The sequence below is a fragment of the Cajanus cajan genome, chromosome 2, assembly GCF_000230855.2.
Source record: "Cajanus cajan strain Asha chromosome 2, NIPB_CcT2T_4, whole genome shotgun sequence".
In the NCBI taxonomy this organism is placed as follows: Eukaryota; Viridiplantae; Streptophyta; class Magnoliopsida; order Fabales; family Fabaceae; genus Cajanus; species Cajanus cajan.
In genome coordinates, this window is record NC_138518.1 from 62904057 (window position 1) to 62929407 (window position 25351).

A 25351-nucleotide genomic window follows, 5' to 3' on the forward strand; every position below is an offset into this window, starting at 1 on the left:
TCTGAAACCGGAACGGACCGTTCTAGTTGCACTCATGGTGCGTAAATTTTGCATCCGGAACGGGCGTTCCAGATACATTATTTAAAACTAACGGGTGCATCAGAACAGGTCATTCTGAAATCGAAACAGATTGTTCTAGTTTTCAAAACGGACCGTTCTGGATACAGAACGGGTCATTCCAGAATGCCAACCAACACACAATGTGGTTCAAAGATAAAAACAAACCATTGACACATACATAATTTTTTTTATCTAAAAAATAATATATTTTAAAAAGTAAAAATTATATTCTAATAAATATATATATATATATATATATATAAATTATCATATGTATAAAATATAAATTTTCAAGAATTATTCATTTATCTCATATTTGTCAAATTTTTGTGCTTTCTATTTATTGTATATTTTGATAAAAAAAAATTAAAATTGTAAAAATTTATATCACATATCAAAAATATCTTTATATGATAAATAAATTAAATTTGATTTTTATAAGATTTAACATATTTATTTTTATGTTTTTATTAGTGTTAAATTATTATTAAGTAGGTTTTTAAGATTGTATTTCAAACCAAACATTTTAAAAAATGTCTATGACAGATAAATATATCATATTAATAACATGTATTTTTAATAAAATTAGGTTTAATTATGTTAAATTATAATATAACATAATCTGACCTAGTTTATTTTCATCCTTAATCGTAATTGTAAATATAAAAACTTGTAAGAAAATAACTATAATATATATTTATACTTTTAAAAATTATATGTAAAATTTTTAATATTACAAATATATAAATAAGTATTGCCCCCACGATCTAAAATTTCTGGATCCGTCACTGACTATAATCATTGAGTTTGTGTTTGGCATTTTGGAACCAGAACAGCTTGTTCTGGTTGCACTCTTGATGTGTTAATTTTGCATCCGGAACGACCCGTTCCAGGTGCAAAATTTACACACCAAGTGTACAACCAGAACGGGTCGTTCTGACTCCAGATGCATTAAAAAAATTTGGCATCCACGTGATCAACAGTTAACTCCGGCTAAATAATTTGGACGAAAGTCTGACATTGCAATAATTTAAATTATTAAGGACCAAATTGAAACTAAAAATTAAAGTGAGACTAAATTGAAACAAACAAATATTATAAGGGATTAAATTAGGATTTTAACCTTGATTTTTTTATCTTCAATGTTTGTTAATTTCGAGGACAATAAACAAATAAATTTTTTTGTGTAAAATGATAATAATAAAATTAAAATTTAAAAATTTGTACCATTTTTCAAAAAATGAGTTGAAAAGGTTATCTCTTTAAATGGAAGAAAAATATTAAATAGAAAAAGTAAATGATGAATTTTTTTTTATCCATAATAATTACATGCCAAAAACAAGATTTGAACCTAAAGTCCATTAAAAATAAATTATAAGAGTCTAAGTAATATATATCTGTGTGTGTGAATGTTCTACTTATTTTAAGAGTAAGTTTACTTAGACTTACTTCACTAAATAACTCATATTTTACATCAAATTTTAATGATTAGACTGTTAAATTAAAAGTTCTTAATATATATTTATCAATTTTACAAAGTTTTAAAAAATCAAAAAACTATTTGATACTTTGTTTCATTAATTCAAATCAACATATAAAATATTTTTATGATTATCCACCAATTTGAATTAACGAAACGCAATATCAAATAGCTAATAATTTTTTTTGTTAAAATTGCATATCAACTTGATCTATGCATTAAGAACTTTTGATTTAATGATTGAATCATATTATAATTTGATATAAAACATGAATTAGATCTATGTTGATCAATGTGATCTATTCAAGGTGCCGAGCATGGTTCCAAAGAGAAGTTTTTGTCTTACTCACATTGGGTGCGTATTGGTGGCACTGGGTGTGAGGAGAGAGACTCATCTCAAGTTGGAATTATGCTAGGTGTGGGTTGAATGGCATCAGGTGTGAGATAAGAGGATGGTCTTTGTCTAGGATCATGTCAAGTGCTGGTGGAGTGATGTTAGGTGTGACACCCTCTACCCCACATACCATAACACATAATAATAAAATTTGAATAACATAACATTTCATAATTAAAATATCAAACGTGTTCAGATAGAGAGTATCATATCCATAACTTAACAAAATCAGCGGAAATTACAAAGAAATAAAACTAAAGTTTCCAAAATAATTTAATAAAAATATCTTAATCTAATCCTATCTATGTCCGATGTCACATGTCCTATCAGAGCAAATCTCAATATAGAAGCCTAAGCTTCATCACCAACATCTTCAGCCTCATGCTGATAATAACCTGTAAGGTAGTCAAGGAAAAACAACACAAGAAAAGGGAGTGAGAAACATCTCACTCTGGCTCACAGTGTAAGAATATACACCGGATAGCCAAACACAAACAAAACATATATAACACACATAAATTAATAATAATATCACATCTCACTCATTCAAGACATAAAAAATATCAATTTATCATATAACATTAAAATGCACATGGATGGACACAGACTACATTTTATCATGCATGTGGCGCCAGTAACATATCACATGGCATATTGCCGCTAGCAATACACGAAAAGTAGTCTAGGAGTACATGTCGGGTCACACCCTCTATGCACTCTCACTAGAAATACATACTACCAGAGTCTCGTCGAGATAGCTAAGCCGCACAAGATACATCCCATGCACACAATGGGCGAGACTGAGACTTACAAACTGAGCTATCCCCAAGGACTAATCCTCAGAGCTTTTACACTAGGGGGTCTTTTCTGGCGGTGTATTTCATACCGTACCCTTAAAAACAATTATGCACATGATGCATGTCAATCAAGACTCCATGCTTTTCTCATATCACATTTTCATATCTCATTCCCATCTCATATTATCATGTCTCATCATCATGTCTCATCATCATAACACATCATCATTTCACATCACCATATCACATTATCATGTCTCATTATCATATCACATCATCATGTCACATCATCATGTCACATCATCATATCACATCATCACATCACATCACCATATTATTACATCATTTTCACAATTTTCATAGAACACTTTAATTCATATAAAAACATATTCATTTTCAAAATTAACCACATACCCATGCATTACATCAAAAAAGGAACACAACAAAGCAATCAGAAGGCAAAATAGAAAACATTCATATTTTGTCCGTTTTCTCATAGGGTTTCCTGTAGGAACCCATAGACCCTAAACCCTAAACTCTAATTCATATAAAAACATATTTATTTTCAAAATTAACCACATACTCATGAATCACATCCAACAAGAAACACAACAAAGCAATCAGAAGGCAAAACAGAAAACATTCATATTTTGCCCGTTTTCTCATAGGGTTTCTCGTAGGAACCCACAGAAATCTCAAATCATACAATTACAATTTTAAAACTGAAATTAATCATTCATTCAAGCAATTTATACAATTAATTACATACAAGAGGAACAATAGATGAAATAGATACAATTGGGGAAAACCCCTCATACATGAGCATACAAAAAATACAACAAACACAAGATTGGGGGCCAATCCCAATACTCAACATATATTCTCAAACCCAAAGCGAGGTTTCTCAAAATAATTAAATAAAATAAATACGTATATTATAAAATATTTTTCCTTTATAATAATAATAATATATTTCTGACCCAAAATATAATAATATAATTTCAATAACAAAATATCATATAAAATCAACCTTCTCTTAAAACATATAAATATTTATTTAAAAATGCTAATAAAAATACTTATTTAATACGTACAGAATAATTGTCTAAAATAATAATTATTTAAAACGTACAAAATAATATTCCTCTATAATTATTAAAATAATTATGACCAAATACCATATAATAATAATAATAATAATAATAACCTTTTTGAAAACTGGGGTGTTACATTAGGCGTGCATCAAGCAGAGAGCTCACTACCTAATTGGGGTTGAGCATGGGTGTTGCCATGCCAGGCACGAAGTGAAGGTCACTCTCTACCTCAAACACGTTAGACGCGAGTTGTGTGACATCAGGCATGGACGAGATAGGAAGCTCCTTGTCTCAGTATTGTTAAGCACCCAACTAGTGGTGTTGAGCACGAGTTGTATAATGAAAATTTATTATTCAATGTTATTTTACAGTTGATTGATGGCGAATGTGTGGTATAATGTAAAGTTGATTACTTAAGTTGTTAGTAGTTATTTATGATGACGTAGTTGTATGAATGATGATGTAAGATGATATATGAGTTGATATGTAGTAAGTTGAACATGTTGTAAGGTTGTGTGCTATTTTACATTTCCTAAGTTATTTCTTGAGCTTGTTTTGTGAAATTTCTCATGTTGTAAAAGTTGTAAGATGTTTACATTATTTAAGCTGTTACGTTGAAAAGTTGAAAGTTGAACGTTGTATGTTATTAAAACTGATAGGTGGAATATTGAAAGTTGATAAAGTTGTTAAGTTGATAAGCTATATATATGTAAGTTAGACACATGTCTCAACTACGATACATAGAAACTAAAGGAGAGTTAAAGATGTTTTCAAACTTAATATCCCATTGTGTAGATATACGTTGTGGTGCTCTAAGAACCCGGTCAAAAACCCTTAAATAAGTAAGTTGGTCTTTAAATGGGTAAGTTGTTTTTCAATTGTTTCCTCTAGGTTCTATGTGGTATTCGTGTGTGGGTAAGGTCAAGACACACGTGTATAAAGTGACCAACCGAGTAAAGTATCGGGTTGGAGACTTAGTCTCTAAACTAGTATTGGAGGGTTGTCGTATTTGAAGGGTAGTTGATAGGCTAATCCTATAGGTGACTTAATATTGCAGACTAACGTAATGTTGTGGTAAACAATAAACTTGAAAAATCATACTAGCTTATGCTAGCCATTATTTATAGCCTTATGCTAGCCATTATTTTTGGCCTTAGTGATAGTTGTTGTTTTTGGCTTTATACTAGTTGTTGTTATTCAGTATGGTTAAACCACTTAAACTGTTCTCCGAAGATTTAGGAGATCCCCTTAATTGATATGTGTGACAACATATTAGTATATGATGTATAAGTTGATATGTTGTATATGTTGTGAGATGTTGAGTTGTTGTGTTGATATTTTTGTTCTATTGTAAGTTGTATATAATTGTTGTGATAACGTTGTTTATAAGATATTATGTTGAATTCTTTTCACTAGTTTACCTTGTGTTTTCCTTATGCTTGAAACTACAATGATCATACTTGGTATGAGAGCAGGATAGCATAAACAAGATGGTTGCATGGTTGGAGGATAATTATACTGAAGGTTGTAATAGCCCGAACACACAAGAATGAGAGGGATCCAAAGATTGTACAAGTATGAGATTGTATAGTTAAAGATGACTTAAAGGAATTAAATTGTACTACCTATAACAATAAGATGCATCTACTTTTTGATAGGTTATGTCATAAGAATTCCACAGTTAAGCGTGCTTAACTTAAAGTAATTTAAGGATGTGTGACCTTCTGGGAAGTTTCTTAGAAAGTGTGAGTGATGATAAAGCTTCTGAAAAGTCTTATGTTGGTTTTTGGGGTCATTCGTTGAACCTAATCCATGATAGAATGAGAGCATCCTAGAGTAAGCAAAAGAGCTACTATGATAAGAGAAGGAAAAACCATGAGTTTAAAGAGGGAGACCATGTGTTCCTTTAAGCACTTAAATCTTGAAAGTTTACTCCATGATTCATTGGCCCTTACCAAATCCTTGAGAGGATTGGTGATATAGCTTATCAAATTGTGTTGCTTCCATCTCTTTCAAATCTTCATAGTGTCTTTCAGTTGAAGGATAACCTCACCTATGAAACTATTCCTTTGAGAATTGAGGATAAGAGGGTGGAGCAACTAAGAGGTAAAAAAATTCCTTTAGTCAAGGTTGTTTGGGGAGGAAATGTTGAAGAAAGTGCTACATGAGAATTAGAAACTCAGATGCAGGAAGCGTATCTATTTCTATTTGCTTCAGGTAATGTCAAGGATGAAGTTTCTCAAAAGGAGGGGAGAACTGTAACACCCCATTTTTTATAAAATATAATATAAATTTTATTAATAATTTTGGTATTTTATTTTTATTAATAAGAGCTTATTAGTATTTATTTTATTATTAATTACTATATTTTGTGCTTATTAAATATGTTGGTTTTAGTAACTATTGGTAATTATTTTTTATATGAATATATTGTGGGATTTTATAATGAAAACTTATATTATTTAATTATTTATTAAATAAGGAAAGGAATTTTTGGGATAACCATGGTTAACGTTTTTAACTAAAGAGTTAGAGAGGTTAAGATTTAAAAAAAAAAAAAAGGCTTATGTTTCAGAACTCGGAGAACCTGAAGGAGGAGGAAACTACCCCAGAGTCGATCATCCATCTTTTTTTGTGACACCCTCTACCCCAACATAATATACAATAATTGTAAGATAAATTAAAATGAATAAAAATTTTCTCAATTAGATAAGTCTCAATTAACGAAGAGGTAAAGGATTCACATTCGCATACAGAATCATAATTCACTTGCGAAAATTACAGAAGAAATAAAGTTAAAGGTTTTCCAAGCAAAAGAAAGAAACTAAAGTATTAACTATGCTCCGATGTCACATATCCTATCAGAGCAAATTCAACAGAAGCCTAAGCCTCATCACCAACATCCTCATGCTGATGATCACCTACAACACAAAAACATTACATTAATATATTTTGTTTTGCATTACATTAAAAAAAGTTATTTTATTTCTTCCTTTCAAAGTAATAGACATTAAATGATAACAAAAACATTATCAATAGATATTTATTATCATTCTTTTTCAATTATAATTTATTTCAGCCACTTTTTTATATAAAAAGTTTTTCTAAAATGTATTGGTGACATCATTGAATTATAACTTTTTTTAGTTCACATCATATTTCTTTTTTAGTCCATTGACTGCCCATTGTATTAAAATCTATAGAGAACTTTATTTGACTGATATTTTCACACAATAAATTTATTATATTATTTTAATAATGATTTTAAATATTAGTCTAATAGTTTTATTAATTCTTCTGCTTATTGTATTAAAGAAAGTGTTGAATGATTTTAAGAAGTTTGAATACATTAAATATATGTTTGTTTATTTAATATATTTCTCTTATTATTGGTTCAATAAAAGAAAAGATAAAATTTTAATTGAATAACTAATTGATAGCAATAAAACTTATCTACGATAACTCATCTATAAATAATACAATATACTAATGTTATATCTTGTCTAAACAAATTCAATCATCAAAGCTAATTTTTGTGTCATAAAAAATGGCTTGTCCAACTATCAAGATTTTGAGCTTAATTCTCTTCCTTATCCTTATTTCTCAAGGTAATGATTCTTCTCACTATATGAAGAAAAAAAATTATAAATATTTATTAGTTAAGAATTCTTCATATGCATGATGATATGTCAGGTTATAGCAAATGCACACCAAATGATATATCCGTAACGCAAATTCGAACTGGATTGATGGTGCAAGGAAAGTCAGAATGGAGTGTGGCTATCACCAACAAGTGTCAATGTCCTCAACATAATGTGAATTTGAATTGTAGTGGATTTCATTCCATTGAACCCATTGATCCTCAAATTTTGACAGTCTCACTCACTGATGATTTTTGCATTGTTACACCCGCTCAACCCATCTCTAAAAATGTTGTTAGCTTTAAATATGCTTGGGACCACCAATTTCCATTGAATCCCATCTCCTCACAAAGTTCTTGTTCTTAAATGTACACCAAGGGATTTAAACCTTGACGCAATTTATTGTAATTTGGTTTATAGAAATTACAATTCCTAAATAAAATATTTATTTTAGGTGCACTAAATTTTCTTCTCAATTCCATTTGTCATTTGTATATTACCTTAAAGATAATAATTTACATTTGATAGCTCTAAATTGAAATCAAAACTAGAGGTTTCTAACATTGAACACAATTTTAGACCATTCATGTCATTTAATATGACATTTACATTTATTTTGCAATTGATATTGTATTTTGTATATATTTGATATTAGTTACTAGTTGTGTTATAAATTATAATTCTAATGTATGTTGCTTAGTCTTCTGTTACATAGTTGTTACATAGTAGTTGTTTAATAATAAGTGTAGTTACCTGTCAGGTCGTTACATAATTACCTTATTATATAAAATAATAAATTAAAATTATTCTTTCTTGAAAGTCGAGGGACATTAATGATAAGAAAAAAGTCAATAGCCATTTAATATCATAAATTTTTTAAGAGTCAAGATCTATCAACATTTGATATAAGTCTAAACACGTACACCAAAATTTATACCTTTAAAATGAAAATTTAACCGATTCAATTGTTGAATTATGTGATGTCATACTCAATATCATATATATTATATTTCACATGATTCCAAAATTATTTAGTAATTCATCACATTGTTTTATTTTAACATATAATATGATATTTAAAATACATGTAAATATCAATTTTTGATAACATATACATAAAAGTTAAGATCATATTAAATTTAGTATACATAATCTTGAAGATAATTTCACATAATTGAACAATTAGATCGGTTAAATTTGTATTATATAAAAAATTATTAAAAATATAAAATTTGATGTAAATGTTTAAATTTACACCTAGACTTAATTTTTTAAATAATAATTAATTTCACCCATTTGTTAACATCAAAATCTGACTTAAGCATATTAATTATAACTTATTATCATTTTCATTCTATCAATATTTTAAGAAAGCAAATTTGTTTTATTATTTTAATAATAATTTTAAATCATAATTTAATTATTCTATTAATTCTTCTAGTTACTTGATAAAAAAGTACTGGATGCTTTAAAAAGTTTGTAAACATTAAATACATATAGTTTTTATTAATATATTTCTCATATTAATGCTTCAAAAGGTCATGTGTCTTTTACTTATTATTATATAATAAACTTATTATATAAGTTTTAATTTTATTATTGTCATTATATAAAAAAAATTTCAAAGTCGATAGTCATTAAATGATCTGAAAAATATCGATAGATATTTATTATTTTATTTTATTAATATAATTTATTTCACACATTTTTTATATCCAAAAGATATTTAAATGTATTAGAAACACTATTGAATTAGAACTTTTTTTACTGTATCTTGTTGTTGGAGAAAAGATATACACTAGAAGGAGATTGAATAGTGTATGTCAAAAACTCACACTTTATGAATTGTAGTAAAGTAGTAAAAATTTTGGCAAACAAAGTGCTAGAACACAACAGACGAAGGAACATAGATTTTTTATATCGATTCGTCTCAAACACAGAGACTACGTCTAGTTTTTAATCTAACTTGATTAGGTTCCATTATCTTTCAAAAGATACAAATATTCTTTAAACAAGCCACTTCTGGCTCAAGCCTAAGTAGTTTTTGACTTGCCTCTACAAGCAACTACCTAAGTTTTCTTTCAACAAATCTCTCCAGATTTAGTCACCAAGTATTCTTTTCAACCAAGCTTCTCCAGGCTCAAATACTAGTTATTCTTTTAACAAGTCTCTTTGGACTCAACACTTACAAATACAAAATTTGAAAAGATTTACAAAGATAGATTCATCTCTTCTAGACATGATGCTATGAACCTTAAGCACAATTCGTCTACAAAGAACTATGTACAATATTTACAATAAAAAGCTTCTTTGTAGTACTTCAACTTTGTATGTGTCAGTATATTTCTGTCTTCCTCATCATTTTCTCTATCTTAATTGAGAATCTCATATATAGTCATCAGGAAGAAAATGAAAGTTGAGCAATCACCTCAAGATGCTTTATCTGTCTTCTCCTTGAGGTTTGAGAGAGAGAAAGTAAATTAGTTGTTGCTACAAGCATTTAATGCTTTGAGTGAAGATGTTCATCTTTTATCTGATCTTTGGTAGTTACTTATCATCATTTCATTAAGTAAGGTGAAAAGTAGTGGCTAAATCAGAGCAGTGTGGCGTGTTTAGAGTTCCTATCTTCTTTTTTTTTGTGATTTTCGGGATTTTTCTCTTTCTTTCTAACGCAAGGATTTGACTTTCCATTTTTAGTAGTTTTTTTTTGTGTCTTTGAGGAAGTTTTCTCATTCAATATATTGAGGAATAAAGTATTCAAAATGCTCTTAAAAGATAATTTAAATTCATAACGAGAAATAAATATAGCATTGATTCGGATTTTGTGCATCATCTTACAGATGAAATATGATGTTCACTTCGTCTGAGATAATCTTTCTGAAAAACTTTGTTTATTATCTTTAAAACTTATAGCCTTTCGAACAATTCAAGATCTTTTATTGATTTTAAAATTGTATTTTTTTTTATTGAGTGCACATTGTATATTACTGTACAAAGTGTTTTACTAATAAATTTAAATATTAGTCTAACATTTCTATTAATTCTTTTGCTTACTAGATAAAAAAGTATTGAATGTTTTTAAAATGTTTGAAGGCATTAAATACATATACTTTTATATTAATATATTTCTCATATTAATACTTCGAAAAAAATATTTGTGTTATTATTATTATTATATAATTTAATTATTATTAATAGATTTTATTTTGCATTACATTAAAAAAGTTATTTTATTTCTTTCTTTCAAAGTCAAAGACATTAAATGATAAGAAAAATATTGTCAATAGATATTTATTATCAAACTTTTCAATTATAATTTATTTCAGCCATTTTTTTTATATAAAAAGTTTTTCTAAAATGTAATGGTGACATCATTGAATTATAACTTTTTTTAGTTCTCAACGTTATTTTTTTAATCCATTGACTGCCCATTGTATTAAAATCTAGAGAACTTTATTTGACTGATATTTTTGCACAGTAAATTTATTATATTATTTTAATAATGATTTTAAATATTAGTCTAATAGTTTTAGTAATTCTTCTGCTTAGTGTATTAAAGAAAGTGTTGAATGTTTTTAAGAAGATTGAATACATTAAATATATGTTTCTTTATTTAATATATTTCTCATATGATTGGTTCAATAAAAGAAAAGATGTAAAAATTTTAATTAAATAATTAATTGATAACAATAAAACTTATCTACGATAACTCATCTATAAATAATACAATATACTAATGTTATATCTTGTCTAAACAAATTCAATCATCAAAGCTAATTTTTGTGTCATAAAAAATGGCTTGTCCAACTATCAAGATTTTGAGCTTAATTCTCTTCCTTATCTTTATTTCTCAAGGTAATAATTCTTCTCACTATATGAAAAAAAATTATAAATATTTATTAGTTAAGAATTCTTCATATGCATGATGATATGTCAGGTTATAGCAAATGCACACCAAATGATATATCCGTAACGCAAATTCGAACTGGATTGATGGTACAAGGAAAGCCAGAATGGAGTGTGGCTATCACCAACAAGTGTCAATGTCCTCAACATAATGTGAATTTGAATTGTAGTGGATTTCATTCCATTGAACCCATTGATCCTCAAATTTTGACAGTCTCACTCACTGATGATTTTTGCATTGTTACACCCGCTCAACCCATCTCTAAAAATGTTGTTAGCTTCAAATATGCTTGGGACCACCAATTTCCATTGAATCCCATCTCCTCACAAAGTTCTTGTTCTTAAATGTACACCAAGGGATTTAAACCTTGACGCAATTTATTGTAATTTGGTTTATAGAAATTACAATTCCTAAATAAAATATTTATTTTAGGTGCACTAAATTTTCTTCTCAATTCCATTTGTCATTTGTATATTACCTTAAAGATAATAACTTACATTTGATAGCTCTAAATTGAAATCAAAACTGTTCTCGTGTTAGGATACACACTTCAATTATCCTTGCTGTAGTGGGTCGGGTCCTGGGTCTCGGTCTTTACGTTCCTTTTCGGGTAGTCCGATGTGAGGGGGGTGTGCCTGCAAAGACACTCCGACGCTCAAGTAAGTGCTCGGCGTAATAAATGCGGTAGTTGACAGATTAGTTACATACCTCGTTGAGGTCCTATTTATAATGATTCTTATTGGGCCGTGATTAAGGATTGGGCCCCAGAAAATTAGGGGGTTAATCCGGTGCATTACGTAAATTAACCTCTCCATAATAATCTTGGCGTAAGTACGGGTTTAGGCCGAGCACACCGACATGTTATGTTCATATTAAGAGTGGTCGATGGACTCGGGTACTCGGTCTGATCATTCGCGGACTCGGAGATTCGACCTAGTCGGCCGTGGGCTCGGGTATTCAGTCTGGTCGGCCACCATACGGTATAAAAACTAGAGGTTTCTAACATTGAACACAATTTTAGATCATTCAAGTCATTTAATATGACATTTACATTTATTTTGCAATTGATATTGTATTTTGTATATATTTGATATTAGTTACTAGTTGTGTTATAAATTCTAATTCTAATGTATGTTGCTTAGTCTTCTGCTACATAGTAGTTGTTTAGTAATAAGTGTAGTTACCTGTCAGGTCGTTACATAATTACCTTATTGTATAAAATAATAAATTAAAATTTTAATTATATGATGCACGTAAAAAATGTGCAATAATTAGTGTAAGATATAGTCATATATATAGGAGTTTAAAATATATTTAAGTATTTTACTTATTATTATATAATTTTTTTCTCTTCATAAAAGGGATGACATTTTTTAACTAATTAAAATTAACACAATGGTAGAAGATTAAGAAATATCGTATAAAATTTGAAGTTCTAAGTCTATTATTGTTATTATATATATACACTCATCAAAAGAGATATTTTATTCTTTCTTGAAAGTCGAGGGACATTAATGATAAGAAAAAAGTCAATAGCCATTTAATATCATAAATTTTTTAAGAGTCAAGATCTATCAACATTTGATATAAGTCTAAACACGTACACCAAATTTTATACCTTTAAAATGAAAATTTAACCGATTCAATTGTTGAATTATGTGATGTCAAACTCAATATCATATATATTATATTTCACGTGATTCCAAAATTATTTAGTAATTCATCACATTGTTTTATTTTAACATATAATATGATATTGAAAATACAAGTAAATATCAATTTTTGATAACATATACATAAAAGTTAAGATCATATTAAATTAAGTATACATAATCTTGAAGATAATTTCACATAATTAAACAATTAGATCGGTTAAATTCGAATTATATAAAAAATTATTAAAAACATAAAATTTGATGTAAATGTTTAAATTTACACCTAGACTTAATTTTTTAAATAATAATTTATTTCACCCATTTGTTGACATCAAAATCTGACTTAAGCATATTAATTATAACTTATTATCATTTTCATTCTATCAATATTTTAAGAAAGCAAATTTGTTTTATTATTTTAATAATAATTTTAAATCATAATTTAATTGTTCTATTAATTCTTCTAGTTACTTGATAAAAAAGTATTGGATGCTTTAAAAAGTTTGTAAACATTAAATACATATAGTTTTTATTAATATATTTCTCATATTAATGCTTCAAAAGATCATGTGCCTTTTACTTATTATTATTATATAATAAACTTATTATATAAGTTTTAATTTTATTATTGTCATTATATAAATTTGTTCTCAAAGTCGATAGTCATTAAATGATATGAAAAATATCGATAGACATTTATTATTTTATTTTATTAATATAATTTATTTTACACATTTTTTTATATCCAAAACATATTTAAATGTATTAGAAATATTATTGAATTAGAACTTTTTTTTATTGTATCTTGTTGTTGGAGAAAAGATATACACTAGAAGGGGATTGAATAGTGTATGTCAAAAACTCACACTTTATGAATTGTAGTAAAGTAGTAAAAATTTTGACAAACAAAGTGCTAGAACACAACAGACGAAGGAACTTAGATTTTTTATATCGATTCATCTCAAACACAGAGACTACGTCTAGTTTTTAATCTAACTTGATTAGGTTCCATTATCTTTCAAATGATACAAATATTCTTTAAACAAGATTTTGACTTGCCTCTCCAAGAAACTACCCATGTTTTCTTTCAACAAATCTCTCCAGATTTAATCACCAAGTATTCTTTTCAACCAAGCTTCTCCAGGCTCAAATACTAGTTATTCTTTTAACAAGTCTCTTTGGACTCAACACTTACAAATACAAAATTTGAAAAGATTTACAAAGATAGATTCATCTCTTCAAGACATGATGCTATGAACCTTAAGCACAATTCGTCTACAAAGAACTATGTACAATATTTACAATAAAAAGCTTCTTTGTAGTACTTCAACTTTGTATGTGTCAGTATATTTCTGACTTCCTCATCATTTTCTCTATCTTAATTGAGAATCTCATATATAGTCATCAGGAAGAAAATGAAAGTTGAGCAATCACCTCAAGATGCTTTATCTATCTTCTCCTTGAGGTTTGAGAGAGAGAAAGTAAATTAGTTGTTGCTACAAGCATTTAATGCTTTGAGTGAAGATGTTCATCTTTTATCTGATCTTTGGTAGTTACTTATCACCATTTCATTAAGTAAGGTGAAAAGTTGTGGCTAAATCAGAGCAGTGTGGCGTGTTTAGAGTTCCTGTCTTTTTTTTTTTGTGATTTTCGGGATTTTTCTCTTTCTTTCTAACGCAAGGATTTGACTTTCCATTTTTAGTAGTTTTTTTTGTGTCTTTGAGGAAGTTTTCTCATTCAATCTAGTGAGGAATAAAGCATTCAATGCTCTTAAAAGATAATTTGAAATAAATATAGCATTGATTTGGATTTTGTGCATCATCTAATGTCCACCGTCTTACAGATGAAATATGATGTTTACTTCGTCTGAGATAATCTTTCTGAAAAACTGTTTATTATCTTTAAAACTTATAGCCTCTCGAATAATTCAAGATCTTCTATTGATTTAAAAATGGTATTTTTTTTATTGAGTGCACATTGTATTACTGTACAAAGTGTTTTAATAATAAATTTAAATATTAGTCTAACATTTCTATTAATTCTTTTGCTTACTAGATAAAAAAGTATTGAATGTTTTTAAAATGTTTGAAGGCATTAAATACATATACTTTTATATTAATATATTTCTCATATTAATACTTCGAAAAAAATATTTAAGTGTTATTATTATTATTATATAATTTAATTATTAATAATAGATTTTATTTTCCATTATATTAAAAAAAGTTATTTTATTTCTTTCTTTCAAAGTCAAAGACATTAAATGATAAAAAAAAACATTGTCAATAGATATTTATTATCAAACTTTTCAATTATAATTTATTTCAGCCATTTTTTTTATATAAAAAGTTTTTCTAAAATGTATTGGTGACATCATTGAATTATAACTTTTTTTAGTTCTCAACATTTTTTTTTAATCCATTGACTGCCCATTGTATTAAAATCTAGAGAACTTTATTTGACTGATATTTTTGCACAGTAAATTTATTATATTATTTTAATAATGATTTTAAATATTAGTCTAATAGTTTTAGTAATTCTTCTGCTTAGTGTATTAAAGAAAGTGTTGAATGTTTTTAAGAAGATTGAATACATTAAATATATGTTTCTTTATTTAATATATTTCTCATATGATTGGTTCAATAAAAGAAAAGATGTAAAAATTTTAATTAAATAATTAATTGATAACAATAAAACTTATCTACGATAACTCATCTATAAATAATACAATATACTAATGTTATATCTTGTCTAAACAAATTCAATCATCAAAGCTAATTTTTGTGTCATAAAAAATGGCTTGTCCAACTATCAAGATTTTGAGCTTAATTCTCTTCCTTATCTTTATTTCTCAAGGTAATGATTCTTCTCACTATATGAAAAAAAATTATAAATATTTATTAGTTAAGAATTCTTCATATGCATGATGATATGTCAGGTTATAGCAAATGCACACCAAATGATATATCCGTAACGCAAATTCGAACTGGATTGATGGTGCAAGGAAAGCCAGAATGGAGTGTGGCTATCACCAACAAGTGTCAATGTCCTCAACATAATGTGAATTTGAATTGTAGTGGATTTCATTCCATTGAACCCATTGATCCTCAAATTTTGACAGTCTCACTCACTGATGATTTTTGCATTGTTACACCCGCTCAACCCATCTCTAAAAATGTTGTTAGCTTCAAATATGCTTGGGACCACCAATTTCCATTGAATCCCATCTCCTCACAAAGTTCTTGTTCTTAAATGTACACCAAGGGATTTAAACCTTGACGCAATTTATTGTAATTTGGTTTATAGAAATTACAATTCCTAAATAAAATATTTATTTTAGGTGCACTAAATTTTCTTCTCAATTCCATTTGTCATTTGTATATTACCTTAAAGATAATAACTTACATTTGATAGCTCTAAATTGAAATCAAAACTGTTCTCGTGTTAGGATACACACTTCAATTATCCTTGCTGTAGTGGGTCGGGTCCTGGGTCTCGGTCTTTACGTTCCTTTTCGGGTAGTCCGATGTGAGGGGGGTGTGCCTGCAAAGACACTCCGACGCTCAAGTAAGTGCTCGGCGTAATAAATGCGGTAGTTGACAGATTAGTTACATACCTCGTTGAGGTCCTATTTATAATGATTCTTATTGGGCCGTGATTAAGGATTGGGCCCCAAAAAATTAGGGGGTTAATCCGGTGCATTACGTAAATTAACCTCTCCATAATCATCCTGGCGTAAGTACGGGTTTAGGCCGAGCACACCGACATGTTATGTTCATATTAAGAGTGGTCGATGGACTCGGGTACTCGGTCTGATCATTCGCGGACTCGGAGATTCGACCTAGTCGGCCGTGGGCTCGGGTATTCAGTCTGGTCGGCCACCATACGGTATAAAAACTAGAGGTTTCTAACATTGAACACAATTTTAGATCATTCAAGTCATTTAATATGACATTTACATTTATTTTGCAATTGATATTGTATTTTGTATATATTTGATATTAGTTACTAGTTGTGTTATAAATTCTAATTCTAATGTATGTTGCTTAGTCTTCTGTTACATAGTAGTTGTTTAGTAATAAGTGTAGTTACATGTCAGGTCGTTACATAATTACCTTATTGTATAAAATAATAAATTAAAATTTTAATTATATGATGCACGTAAAAAATGTGCAATAATTAGTGTAAGATATAGTCATATTTATAGGAGTTTAAAATATATTTAAGTATTTTACTTATTATTATATAATTTTTTTCTCTTCATAAAAGGGATGACATTTTTTAACTAATTAAAATTAACACAATGGTAGAAGATTAAGAAATATCGTATAAAATTTGAAGTTCTAAGTCTATTATTGTTATTAAATATATACACTCATCAAAAGAGTTATTTTATTCTTTCTTGAAAGTCGAGGGACATTAATGATAAGAAAAAAGTCAATAGCCATTTAATATCATAAATTTTTTAAGAGTCAAGATCTATCAACATTTGATATAAGTCTAAACACGTACACCAAATTTTATACCTTTAAAATGAAAATTTAACCGATTCAATTGTTGAATTATGTGATGTCAAACTCAATATCATATATATTATATTTCACATGATTCCAAAATTATTTAGTAATTCATCACATTGTTTTATTTTAACATATAATATGATATTGAAAATACAAGTAAATATCAATTTTTGATAACATATACATAAAAGTTAAGATCATATAAAATTAAGTATACATAATCTTGAAGATAATTTCACATAATTGAACAATTAGATCGGTTAAATTCGAATTATATAAAAAATTATTAAAAATATAAAATTTGATGTAAATGTTTAAATTTACACCTAGACTTAATTTTTTAAATAATAATTTATTTCACCCATTTGTTGACATCAAAATCTGACTTAAGCATACTAATTATAACTTATTATCATTTTCATTCTATCAATATTTTAAGAGAGCAAATTTGTTTTATTATTTTAATAATAATTTTAAATCATAATTTAATTGTTCTATTAATTCTTCTAGTTACTTGATAAAGAAAGCAAATTTGTTTTATTATTTTAATAATAATTTTAAATCATAATTTAATTGTTCTATTAATTCTTCTAGTTACTTGATAAAAAAGTATTGGATGCTTTAAAAAGTTTGTAAACATTAAATACATATAGTTTTTATTAATATATTTCTCATATTAATGCTTCAAAAGATCATGTGCCTTTTACTTATTATTATTATATAATAAACTTATTTATAAGTTTTAATTTTATTATTGTCATTATTATATAAGTCTATTATTGTTATTAAATATATACACTCATCAAAAGAGTTATTTTATTCTTTCTTGAAAGTCGAGGGACATTAATGATAAGAAAAAAGTCAATAGCCATTTAATATCATAAATTTTTTAAGAGTCAAGATCTATCAACATTTGATATAAGTCTAAACACGTACACCAAAATTTATACCTTTAAAATGAAAATTTTACCAACTCAATTGTTGAGTTATGTAATATCATAATCAATATCATATATATTATATTTCACATAATTCCAAAATTACTTAGTAATTCATCGCATTACTTTATTTTAACATATAATATGATATTTAAAATACGTGTAAATATCAATTTTTGATAACATATATAGAAAGTTTAAGATCATATTAAATTTAGTATACATAATCTTGATTATAAGTTCACATAATTGAACAATTAGATTAGTTAAATTCGTATTATATAAAAAAATTATTAAAAATATAAAATTTAGTGTAAGTGTTTAAATTTACACTTAAACTTAATTTTTTTAAACAATAATTAATTTCACCCATATGTTGACATCAAAATCCTATTTAAGCATATTAATTATAACTTATTATCATTTTCATGCAAGCAAATTTGTTTTATTATTTTAATAATAATTTTAAATCATAATTTAATCGTTCTATTAATTCTTCTAGTTACTAGATAAAAAAGTATTGGATGCTTTAAAAAATTTATAAACATTAAATACATATAGTTTTTATTAATATATTTCTCATATTAATGCTTCAAAAGAATGTGTCTTTTACTTGTTATTATTATAAAATAAACTTATTATATAAGTTTTAATTTTATTATTGTCATTATATAAATTTATTTTCATAGTCGATAGTCATTAAATGATATGAAAAATGTCAATAGAAATTTATTATTTTATTTTATTAATATAATTTATTTCACCCATTTTTTTATATCCAAAAGATATTTAAATGTATTAGAAACATTATTGAATTAGAACTTTTTTTTATTGTATATTGTTGTTGGAGAAAAGATACACACTAGAAGAGGGTTAATAGTATATGTTAAAAACTCGCACTTTTTGAAATGTAGTAAAGTGGCAAAAACTTTGATAAACAAAGTGCTAGAACGCAATAGACGAAGGAGCACAGATTTTTTATATTGATTCTTCTCAAACACGGAGACTACATCTAGTTCTTAATCTAACTTGATTGGGTTTCATTATCTTTCAAAAGATATAAATATTTTTTAAACAAACCACTTATAGCTCAAGCCTAAGTAGTCTTTTACTTGCCTCTACAAGCAATTACCCAAGTATTGTTTCAACAAACCTCTCTAGATTTAATCATCAAGTATTCTTTTCAACCAAGCTTCTCCAGGCTCAAACACTAGTTATTCTTTTAACAGTCTCTTTGGACTCAACACTTACGAATAGAAATTTGAAAAGATTTAGAAATATAGATTCATCTCTTCTAGACGTGATGCTATGAACCTTATGCACAAATCGTCTACAAAGAACTATGTACAATATTTATAATGAAAATCTTCTTTGTAGTACTTCAACTTTGTATATGTGACACCCTTTACCCTGCATACAATAATACATAAATAATAAAATTTGAATAACACAATCTTTCATTTTATAAAATACCAAACGTGTTCAGATAGAGAGCACCACATCCATGACTTAAAAAAATAACATAATCAGTGAAAATTACAAAAGAAATAAGGCTAAGATTTTCAAAATAATTTAACAGAAACAACATCCTAATTTAATCCTATCCACGCCCCGATGTCACATGTCCACATTGAAGCCTAAGCTTCATCACACTCATCCTCAGCCTCATGCTAATGATCACCTGTATAACAACCAAAGACAAACAACACAAAAGACATACATAAAAAAAAACAACACAAAATAAAAGGGAGTGAGAAACATCTCACTCTAGCTCACGGTGTAGGAATACACACCGAAAAACCAAACACAAACAAGACATGTATATGTACATAGCATAGATAGATTAACAACAATATCATATCCCACTCATCCAAGACATAAAAATCACTTTAACATATAACATTAAAGTGCACATGTAATTGATAAGGACTACATATTATCATGCATGTGGCGCTAGTAACACATCACATGGTGCATTGCCGCTAGCAACACACGTAGGGTAGTCTAAAAGTACATGCTGGGTCACACCCTCTACGCACTCTCACTAGAAGGACATACTACCAGGATCTAGTCAGGATAGCTTAGCTGCGCAAGATACATCCCATGCACACAATGGGCAAGATTAGGACTTACAAATCGAGCTATCCCCAAGGACTAATTCCCAAGCTTTTACACAAGGGGGCCTTCCCTGGTGTGACACCCTTCTACCCCATAATAGATAAGTAACAATAATAAGAATAATTCAATAAATATAACATCAAGAAGGGTCCACGTATTTTAATAAAAACTCATAGGTTCACAAGTCTTGAAATAAATAGAAATAATAATAATAATAATAATAAAGTTTTACTCTTAAAAGAAAATTATCAAGGTCTCTAAAGAAAAATGAAAGGGATCCAGAATTTACAAATATAAGGTGAATATAAAACTCCTAAAAATAAGTCTCCTCAAACGACAAATAACAATTCATAACTAAAGCATCCTAAATTCATGCCCAATGTCACATCCTATCAGAGCAGAACCCTTTCCCTTTAGAACTCAACACTATGAGTGCCTTCATCTTCACCTAAAAGAAAACCACATAAAAACATGACGGTGAGAGATAGATAACATCATATATGAACATAGAGCTATCCAATTCCCACCCCACACCGTGCCCCAAAATATCATCATTAAATATAAACAACAAATACATCTCATATAATTACCAAACATCATTTTTTTTCAATCATACAAGCTTTCATACACATGCTCACTATATGCTCATACACATCTCCTCTCCTAAGAGTCTCAACTTGGCACTCCGCACAATGGGCGTACCTCGTCAATTCCCTTAGTTGTTGCCAATGCGGGCATACCGTTCTCACACCCTCCCAGGGCCGGTATGTTGCACGGTTAAACACCCAGCGGCCCGTCCAAAGGCAATCTACCCACCGTTAAACCCTCTGTGGCCAGTGAGCTGCGCAGTTAAACACCCAACGGCCCACGCATGGAATGCCTCCCGTCATGGTCCCCCCTGTCTCAACCCCTCTCTGGGCCCAGGGTCCAATGCAATATAGCCACGTTTGGCTTCTCAAGCACCACACGCAACTCATAAGTCTCATGCAACTCATGCATCCCACGTAACTCATAATTAATGCATCTCCATTATATAACATCATCACATGTCAATAACAATCCATGCAATATCATCCTCACATGCTAGGTACCTATCATTAAGTTATCAACATCATAGACCACAAATTTCACATAATTCTTCACACACATCACAATATCTATGACATTCAGTTAATAATTTAACCATAACTCGAGATATACATGTCCTTTCTAAGTGATCCCAACTCCATTAGAATCCTAACATCAATATCTACAACTTTCATGAAGAACACAAATCCTAATAAAGTCGTTTAGGTTACCATTCAGGGCTCACAAAAATTGATGTTGTGGTTCGCACACAGATTGGAAGGCTCAAATTTCAACTCACATAACTTGATCAAATATTAATATTTTTACACGATTCTTGTGTCTAAATGGTATCCCCAGATGTCTAGTTTCTAACAAAACAAACGGAACTCGATTTGGATAACTACATAGAAAGATATCGCAAAATTACAAACGTATGTCGGGGTCCCGACGCCCGACGCCCAAAACTGGCGCTGAGCGCCCAAATCTCTGCCCAGACTCCCCTCTGTGAAATTAAACCTGCGTTTTACGAGTTCCAACAAGGTTTTTACCAATTTTCACTACTTCTACACCCCTTTGGTTCAGTTTAGCTCCATTTATATTCTTCATACGTTCCAAATCAATCTATACACATCTCAAGCCTCAAAAATTGGTTTCCATTGGTTTTACAAAAAAAAATCTAAACTCTTCTTAACACATAAAATTCAAGTCATCAAATTTAAGGATAAAGAATTAACAAGAAAGCCCTAATGGAATTCAAGACAATTCAAGAAATAAGTTCTTCCAAATGAATTAAGAATTTAGAACATCGATTGCACAGATAATCGTTCAGAATTTTAAATAGAGTTCCTAGAGGGACTTAGGGATTGCCCTCACTACCCGAACACCCCTATATTCACATATGAAGAAACCCATCTCCCCCGTACCTGGATGAGCAGAAGATGAATGGTCTTGGTGTGATCTAAGATCGTTCCTGAGTACTCTTTCTTAGAGCTCTTTGTTTCTCCTCTTTTTTTCCCTAACCCTTCAGAACGCAAATGAGGCAGATAGGGTTAACACCACTCGACTCCTTTCTTAAAATTAATCCATTGGACTGGGTCAACCCAACCCATTTTCCTTCTCTTCTAACCCACTTCTAATTTTCCTCAAAATAATTAAATAAAATAAATACATGTATATTATAAAATATTTTTTTTCTCTATAATAATAATATATTTCTGACCCTAAATATAATAATATAATTTCAATAACAAAATATCATATAAAATCAACCTTCTCTTAAAACATAAATATTTATTTAAAAATGCTAATAAAAATACTTATTTAATACGTACAAAATAATTGTCCAAAATAATAATTATTTAAAACGTACAAAATAATATTCCTCTATAATTATTAAAATAATTATGACCAAATACCATCTAATAATAATAATAATAATAATAATAATAATAATAATAACCTTTTTGAAAATTGGGGTGTTACACCTGGTGGTGTATTCCATATCGTACCCTCAAAACATTTATGCAAATGATGCATGTAATTCAAGCCTCTATGCGTTCTCATATCACATCATCATGTCTTATTATCACATATCATCATATCTCATGTCTCATATTCACTTTTCACATTATCTCATCATATTCACATAGTCTCCACAAAGCACTTTAATTCCTATCAAAACATATTCAAACTCAAAATTAATTATACATTCATGCTCAATAATCATTAAGAAACACAACAGAAAACTTAGAAGGTAAAACAGATAACATTCAAAATTTGCATGTTTCTCATAAGGTTCCCACGGAGCACTCTAATTCATATCAAAACTTGTTTATTTTCAAAATTAAACACATATTTACACTCAGCAAACATCAAGGAACATAAAAGAAAACTCAAAAGGTAAAACAGAAAACATTAGAAATTTACCTGTTTCTCATAGGGTTCCTAGAGGAACCCACAGAACATTCTAATTCATATCAAAACTTGTTTATTTTCAAAATTAAACACATATTTACACTCAACAAACATCAATGAACACAACAAAAAACTCAGAAGGTAAAACAGAAAACATTATAAATTTGTCTGTTTCTCACAAAAATCTCAAATCATACAATTACAATTCTAAAACTAAAATTAGTCATTCATTCAAGCAATTCATACAATTAGTTACATACAAGAAGAACAATAGATAAAACAAAAACAATTGGGAAAACCCTTCATACACGAGCATACAACAAATACAAGATTGGGGGCCAATCCTACTACCCAACATACATTCCCACACCCAAAACGAAGTTTCTCACTCTCCCCTTACCTTGATGAGAAGAAAAGATGAATGGTTAAGTCTGGGGTGATTTCCTCCTCCTTCCGGTTCTCCGAGCTCTGAAGCATAAATGCGTACGTAAGAAAACGTAAAATGTAAAACTGATTAGTTTTCTCTCTTTTTTTCTTTTTAAAACCTAACCTCCCTTTAACCCTTTAGTAAAAATGTGAACCATGGTTATCAAAAATAATTTCCCTTCCCTTATTATAAATGATTAAAATAAAATATATAAATAATTACAATAAAACACATAATTTTCCTCCAAATACTTATTATAATAAAATATCATAAGAATACATAGTTCTCTAATAAATATTACACAAAATAATTTTTATAACTATTTATTATTTAATTAAAATACTCATAATTATTAAAAACCTCTAAAATAATCTATACGACACATTTAATTAATTAAAACAATTATAAGAAAATAATCCCAATAAATATAAAAATAAATAATAATTAAACTATTATATTAGGAGAAAATTTGGGATGTTAGAGTGTCAGTATATTTCTATCTTCCTCATCATTTTCTCTATCTTAACTCAGAATCTCTTATATAGTCATTAGGAAGACAATGAAAGTTGAGCAATCATCTCAAGATGCTTTGTTTGTCTTCTCCTTGAGATTAGAGAGAGAGAAAGTAAATTAGTTGTTGCTACAAGCATTTAATCCTTTGAGTGAAGATGTTCATCTTTTTATTTGATCTTTGGTAGTTACTTATCATCATTTCGTGAAGTAACACTACTAGAATTTCTTTTATTACATGCGACTTTTCTTACGAATTTTTCATAAAAATTCGCAGGAAACGTTGTTCTTGCAAATTTTCCTGTGAAATTTTATCTGCAGGTAATACCTTCGTGGATAATATTTTTTTGCAAATTTTGAAATTCGCAACAAATTTTCCTGCGAAATTTCTTTTTTTTTTTTGCAGGAAACTTTCCTGCGAATTTTTTCGCAAGAAATTTTGCAGGAATATTTTTTACGAAAAAATAAAGAAATTACTATAAATTCTATCAATAATTTTTTAACTTTCAAATGCTCACAATGAATTCATCCGAAGCATTTGTTTCCATGCCTCCAACATGTGATACATAATCTTTTAAATTCTAAGATGACAGATTATAAGTCTAACACTCAACCATATAAATCAACTTATAAGGTAAGTGTTGCCCCAACTTATATACTCTTTAATTGCTTTATTTTCAATCGATGTGGGATTTGAATTTTTTTTAAAATATTAAAATTATAAATTTAAATATTTTTTTTATTTTTCCTGCGGATTAAAATTTGCAGGAAAAGTTACCTGCAAAATTTTTCTACCATTTAGTAAACATTACTTGCGAATTTAATTTT

General features: G+C 28.3%; 2 long non-coding RNA genes across 2 annotated transcripts; both read left to right on the forward strand.

The window, feature by feature from the left end:
• The first annotated feature begins 7001 nt into the window (after positions 1 to 7001).
• LOC109812047 (uncharacterized) lies at positions 7002 to 7925 on the forward strand. Its single transcript, XR_002240901.3, has 2 exons — positions 7002 to 7433; positions 7519 to 7925. It is a non-coding gene; the product is annotated as an uncharacterized LOC109812047 (long non-coding RNA).
• A 7377-nt stretch (positions 7926 to 15302) lies between these two features.
• Positions 15303 to 16373, forward strand: LOC145955323 (uncharacterized). Its single transcript, XR_014431945.1, has 2 exons — positions 15303 to 15884; positions 15967 to 16373. It is a non-coding gene; the product is annotated as an uncharacterized LOC145955323 (long non-coding RNA).
• The last annotated feature ends 8978 nt before the right edge of the window (positions 16374 to 25351 follow it).